This window comes from Bombina bombina, chromosome 2 (assembly GCF_027579735.1).
Source record: "Bombina bombina isolate aBomBom1 chromosome 2, aBomBom1.pri, whole genome shotgun sequence".
NCBI classification, from domain to species: domain Eukaryota; kingdom Metazoa; phylum Chordata; class Amphibia; order Anura; family Bombinatoridae; genus Bombina; species Bombina bombina.
Genome location: NC_069500.1, coordinates 803,811,746 through 803,818,882, shown reverse-complemented (window position 1 = coordinate 803,818,882; position 7,137 = coordinate 803,811,746). Strand labels below are relative to the sequence as shown.

At 32.0% G+C, this 7,137-nt stretch overlaps 1 long non-coding RNA gene across 1 annotated transcript; it reads right to left on the bottom strand.

Moving 5' to 3' along the window:
- Positions 1-3,814: 3,814 nt before the first annotated feature.
- Positions 3,815-7,030, bottom strand: LOC128649632 (uncharacterized). Its single transcript, XR_008400684.1, has 11 exons — positions 6,922-7,030; positions 6,438-6,553; positions 6,196-6,311; positions 5,954-6,069; positions 5,712-5,827; positions 5,470-5,585; positions 5,228-5,343; positions 4,986-5,101; positions 4,745-4,858; positions 4,500-4,615; positions 3,815-4,379 (listed from the first exon to the last, which is right to left on the bottom strand). It is a non-coding gene; the product is annotated as an uncharacterized LOC128649632 (long non-coding RNA).
- Positions 7,031-7,137: the final 107 nt, after the last annotated feature.

Here is a 7,137-nt window from a genome sequence, read left to right as displayed (position 1 = left end):
AGACCTGTAGTGCTCACTCACTGCCTCTCTCCATAACTTAACAAGTGAATAAAATATATGTATTTGTTATTTAGAAATATTAATTGTTTGTATTCATTCAGTTTTGACCGCATATGGCCAGTGCCCCTGACTGCACGTCCCTGCTACCTAGGTATCTAGTTTTACTTTTCAGAAAAAGATTATCAAGCGATATTTTATGTACATTTCCTAAATAAAAGTACATTAAATGGGAAACCTATTTTAAATTGCTGCACTCATTAAAGGGCGTCTCACATTGTCCTCATGAATTTTTATGTGTTTAATTATATCTCTTATTCTAAACTCTGTTGTCTTTTCTCTACTTTACACGCACACACTCTGTCTCATACACACACATACACAAAAAAACTAAACAAAAACAAATAAATCAAAAACAATCCCTTTTATGTGTTAGTTAAAGCAGTTTGCCTTGACAATTTCTTTGCAGGGAATGGTATATTTATTATTTAACCCTAAATTTGTCACTGTTCAGACAGAGCAAAAGTTTTAAGTTCTCTAGTTACTTCTACTGTACTGACATTGTTTTCTCTGGGTATCTTTGTTGAAATTAAGTAGGAATAAAAGCTCAGGAGTGTGCACGTCTCTTGATCACTAAATGGCAGCAGTCTTGCAAGAATGAATTGAAACAGCACTGGATGTCTGCAGTCTGCACTATTTCCTGCCATTTAGGGGCCCAGAATGCCTTGCCTCTACCTAGGTATCTTGTTTTCAACATAGATTATCAAGCGATATTTGTTGTACATTTCCTAAATCGAATTTAATCGGAAACTTATTGAAAATTGCTGCGCTCTGTAGTTGGGCGTCACTCATTATGCATATGAAATTGAAGGCTTTTATATCTTTTTTTTGTGGTTTGGTACGGTAAGTACTAGGTACATTATTAATTTAAAATGAATCACATGATCACCTTGCTAACTTGGAAGTTTTTCTAACACCAAGGATGGCATGATTTAGGCCAAACATTTCACCCCCAATAATTTAAAACAAAAGGTGTACAATTGTATATTTAAAAAGAAATTAATGTTGAAAAATTTTCAAATCTTTATCTAATCAACAATTTGAAGTTTAATTTTGACATTATCTTTTTAATGCTTGACACACCTTTTTAAAAGCCTCTCTCTTAAAATGCACATGGTATTGTGCCATCCATGCCACCATGGTAGTTTACTTTTGAAACATGCCGAGAATGGAATGGATTTTTAATTCCCCTGTAAATTTGCTTCCTTCCAGTTATCCTTTTTAGGAATCTGAGAAGAATACTTTGCAATTGATTATGGTCTGTAATAGCGGACCTCTTAAAGGGACATCACATGCTATTTAAAAACAGCTAATAATAAATTAATTAATTGTTTTAAGGATTGTGCAAGTTCAATTTTAACATTGAAGATTGCATCTAAATGTGCAGTGCACATCACAAATACTCAGCCTGAGTCTTGCTAATTGACTTAGTTATTGATCATCTTTAAGATTAACAGAATATATAAAAAGATGAGCTAATTAAAAAAAGAAATATTACACAAAACCAGTGAATAAACACTGCAGTGCACAAATACACATTTACTGAGTGAAATATTTAATAAATGTTCAAAATTGTTCATTCTCAGACAGTCACACAGCACAGAGATGAAGCAGTTACAAGTTGGTTCCTTTTTTTTCTTGTAGACAAGAAATATTTAGACATATTATCTCTAAAGTAAAATAAAACAGCTATTGATAATTGTATTGACAAATTTTTGTTCATTGAAGATAATCAAATCAGTCACGCTTGACTTTAGTCTCTGTCTCACCCACAGCTCTTGTGTCAAACTAAATTTTATTGTAAGATTAAGAAAATCTATACCTTGTATAGAAATTAGTGACCACAAAAAAAATACATTTTCTAACTTTGAAAAAGAAAAAAAAAAAAGATCCGAAAATAATGTTTTTTAGTCTATTATAATATTAAAAAAGGTGAAATGTGTTGAGATATAAAAATACATCAACCATAGGCAGCCCGTTTCGCCATCTTTGTGCCTCATTCATTTTCCAAAATTTTATTTTTTGTATGGTTGATGTTCAACTCAACTCAAGCATTTCATCTTTTTGAGATTTTATATCTATATTTAAAATTAAAATACTCAATTCCTCATTTATTCCTTAAAACTTCAGAATCTTATGATATGATGATCATTGATAGAGGATCACATGTGAAATAATCTACCATAGGTGGTATTTTTTAATCGGGTTACTATACTAACCTTCCTCTATAACCAACCATTTAAAGGGACATGAAACCTTTCTTTTGTAATGTCCTTTTTATATTTCACAAGTATTTATCATAAATATTTTTTTTTTACATTTTAAACATTGATACTTAGTAATATTTAATTGGAGGAGGCTCATATGGGCCAAACAGGCTGTCTATGGCTGGTGATGTTAATCACTCAAATTACACATTGAGTGAAATAATTAACCTACGCCATACTGACGAGCCCCAAGATAGGGCGAAACAGTCTTATTTCATTCATAACCCCCCTCTATTAAATTACTGTAGTTGATTAGGTAGGTTACTATGGAGGCAGGGGTGTATATTTTGGCCTTGGCAAACAAGGCCCTTGCCTAGGGCAGCATATATGTGAGCGGTGCAGTAGATTTGTTGTGGCTATATTTCATAGAGTTATTTTAGAAGTATTATACAGGTATCTAATGAGAGACTTAGTTTACGAAACTTAAAATCAAGGGAGTATAATAAGAGAGGTAACTCTGAACCTTTCTTTTATTCGAATAGCTATTACATTTAGTTTTCTTGCATTTACAACACTCAGCATTGTGCTTGCAAAGTATTGAATCTGAGTTTTTCTACATATATTGTAGTAATAGTTGTGTATTTGTATGTGTGAGTGTATATATTTATATATATGTGTGTGTGTGTGCACGTGCGCATGTGTGACAGTGTCTATGTGCATAACTTTGTATGTGTCTGTGATTATGTAGGTCACTCTCTGTGCAAGTGTTTTGCAAGCTCTGGTGGACGTTTACTTTGGAAATACTATTCCAAATAAAAAAAAAAATTCCAAAAAATGCCTAAGACCTTGGGGGGGCTCAGCAGAATTTTGAGTGCCTAGGGCTGCACAAAATCTAAATACGCCAATGCACATTGCATGTTGGTGTTAGAAGAACACTGTTGCCCATGAATAAATACAATTACCTTAAAGGGACACTGAACCAAATTTTTTTCTTTTGTGATTCAGATAGAGCATACAATTTTAAGCTACTTTCTAATTTACTTCTATTATCAAATGTTCTTCATTTTCTTGGTATGTTTATTTTAAATTACAACAATGTAAGTTTAGATGCCGGCTAATTTTTGGTGAACAACCTGGGTTGTTCTTGCCGATTGGTGGACAAATTCATCCACCAATTGAAAAGTGCTGTCCACAGGTATGAACCAAAAAAAAAAGTTTAGATACTTTATTTTCCAAAAAAAGATAGCAAGAGAACAAAGACAAATCAGAAATTGAATCACGAAAGAAAAAATTTGTGTTCAGTGTCCCTTTAACACTCAAATTTCGAGTTGTGAATTATAAATTTTGAACTATACTTTAATAGCAATAATAATATACATCTTAATTTTTTTTTCAACAATAAAGTTGTTTCATCAAAAAAGTGTATTCTTTATTGTCTTATTTTTTCGAATAAAATAAGTGTTTTTATTTGTGTTAGCTATTTGATTTATTTATATGACCCTCATAGTTATCATAACTGAAATAATAGAGAAAATAAAGATATACAACTGTTCTTAGTATTTATATATTATTTTATTTTTAATAATCAATAAACACTTGAAAAAATTCTCCACAATCCTCCCCACAACACCAATAATTGGCATGAATAATTATTTTTATATAGAGATGGAAGAATATTGTCAGCAGCAGCAGTAAGCAGCATTTTTCGAAAAATACAGAAACTGATTTGTTTTCAGCTCAGTTCCATCAGCAGTCTGTAGATTAATTTGTAGTCCATAAACAAAGCATTTGTAATTGTTGCTCTTAATTTTGTAAATAAACAGTCAAACAAAGGCCAGATTTAGCAAATCTGAAAGTATCTTCCCGTTTCTAGCACAACTCCAGCAGTACAGAAATGAAGCATTTGTAGACTAGTTGGTGCTCCTTAATTTTGTAAATACACAGACAAACAAAGGCCAGACTTAGAAATCAGAAAGGATCCTGTTCTCAGCACAACTCCAGCAGTACAGAAACGAAAACTCCAGCAGTACAGAAACGAAGCACTTGTAGTCAGTGCTCCTCAATTTTTTAAATACACAGACAAACAAAGCACAGACTTATAAATCAGAAAGGAACCTGTATAATAAAGAAAAACAGAGATTCATTAAGTAAACAGTACAAATAACACATGCAAACCTATCTAAAACAAAGCAACTGCATTTAAGGGGTGTACAATACTAATAACTATATTATTACCTTTCAGTGATGGAAAATGCCTTTTATAAAATTGTACCAACTCTCAGCAGCAGCAAAAGCAGCAATTATTAAATACACAGTCAAATAAGGGCCGGATTTAGAATTCTGAAAGGATCCTGTATAATAAAGAAAAACACAGAGTGTCATTAAGTAAACAGTACACAAAAAAAACACATGCAAACCTAGGTAAAAGAAAGCCAATGCATTAAAAGGGTGTGCAATACTAATAACTATATTATTATTACCTTTCAGAGATGGAAAATGTCTTTGAGAAAATTGTACCAACACTCAGCAGCAGCAGCAGTTATTATTAAAAAAAACAGTCAAATGTGGGCCGGCTTTAGTATTCCGAAAGGATCCTGTATAATAAAGAAAAACACAGAGTTTCATTAAGTAAACAGTAGACAAAAATAACACATGCAAACCTAGGTAAAAGAAAGACAATTCATTAAAGGTGGTGTCCAATACTAATAAAAATATTATTACCTTTTAGAGATGGAAAAAGCCTTTTATAAAATTGTACCAACTCTCAGCAGCAGGAAAAGCAGCAATTATTAAATACACAGTCAAATAAGGGTCGGCTTTAGAATTCTGAAAGGATCCTGTATAATAAAGAAAAACACAGAGTTTCATTAAGTAAACAGTAGACAAAAATAACACATGCAAACCTAGGTATAAGAAAGACAATTCATTAAAGGGGTGTGCAATACTAATAACTAAATTATTACCTTTCAGAGATGGAAAATGCCTTTTATAAAATTGTACCAACTCTCAGCAGCAGGAAAAGCAGCAATTATTAAATACACAGTCAAATAAGGGTCGGCTTTAGAATTCTGAAAGGATCCTGTATAATAAAGAAAAACACAGAGTTTCATTAAGTAAACAGTAGACAAAAATAACACATGCAAACCTAGGTATAAGAAAGACAATTCATTAAAGGGGTGTGCAATACTAATAACTAAATTATTACCTTTCAGAGAGGGAAAATGCCTTTTATAAAATTGTACCAACTCTCAGCAGCAGGAAAAGCAGCAATTATTAAATACACAGTCAAATAAGGGTCGGCTTTAGAATTCTGAAAGGATCCTGTATAATAAAGAAAAACACAGAGTTTCATTAAGTAAACAGTAGACAAAAATAACACATGCAAACCTAGGTATAAGAAAGACAATTCATTAAAGGGGTGTGCAATACTAATAACTAAATTATTACCTTTCAGAGATGGAAAATGCCTTTTATAAAATTGTACCAACTCTCAGCAGCAGGAAAAGCAGCAATTATTAAATACACAGTCAAATAAGGGTCGGCTTTAGAATTCTGAAAGGATCCTGTATAATAAAGAAAAACACAGAGTTTCATTAAGTAAACAGTAGACAAAAATAACACATGCAAACCTAGGTATAAGAAAGACAATTCATTAAAGGGGTGTGCAATACTAATAACTAAATTATTACCTTTCAGAGATGGAAAATGCCTTTTATAAAATTGTACCAACTCTCAGCAGCAGGAAAAGCAGCAATTATTAAATACACAGTCAAATAAGGGTCGGCTTTAGAATTCTGAAAGGATCCTGTATAATAAAGAAAAACACAGAGTTTCATTAAGTAAACAGTAGACAAAAATAACACATGCAAACCTAGGTATAAGAAAGACAATTCATTAAAGGGGTGTGCAATACTAATAACTAAATTATTACCTTTCAGAGATGGAAAATGCCTTTTATAAAATTGTACCAACTCTCAGCAGCAGGAAAAGCAGCAATTATTAAATACACAGTCAAATAAGGGTCGGCTTTAGAATTCTGAAAGGATCCTGTATAATAAAGAAAAACACAGAGTTTCATTAAGTAAACAGTAGACAAAAATAACACATGCAAACCTAGGTATAAGAAAGACAATTCATTAAAGGGGTGTGCAATACTAATAACTAAATTATTACCTTTCAGAGATGGAAAATGCCTTTTATAAAATTGTACCAACTCTCAGCAGCAGGAAAAGCAGCAATTATTAAATACACAGTCAAATAAGGGTCGGCTTTAGAATTCTGAAAGGATCCTGTATAATAAAGAAAAACACAGAGTTTCATTAAGTAAACAGTAGACAAAAATAACACATGCAAACCTAGGTAAAAGAAAGACAATTCATTAAAGGGGTGTACAATACTAATAACTAAATTATTACCTTTCAGAGATGGAAAATGCCTTTTATAAAATAGTACCAACTCTCAGCAGCAGGAAAAGCAGCAATTATTAAATACACAGTCAAATTAGTGTCGGCTTTAGAATTCTGAAAGGATCCTGTATAATAAAGAAAAACACAGAGTTTCATTAAGTAAACAGTAGACAAAAATAACACATGCAAACCTAGGTAAAAGAAAGACAATTCATTAAAGGGGTGTGCAATACTAATAACTAAATTATTACCTTTCAGAGATGGAAAATGCCTTTTATAAAATTGTACCAACTCTCAGCAGCAGGAAAAGCAGCAATTATTAAATACACAGTCAAATAAGGGTCGGCTTTAGAATTCTGAAAGGATCCTGTATAATAAAGAAAAACACAGAGTTTCATTAAGTAAACAGTAGACAAAAATAACACATGCAAACCTAGGTATAAGAAAGACAATTCATTAAAGGGGTG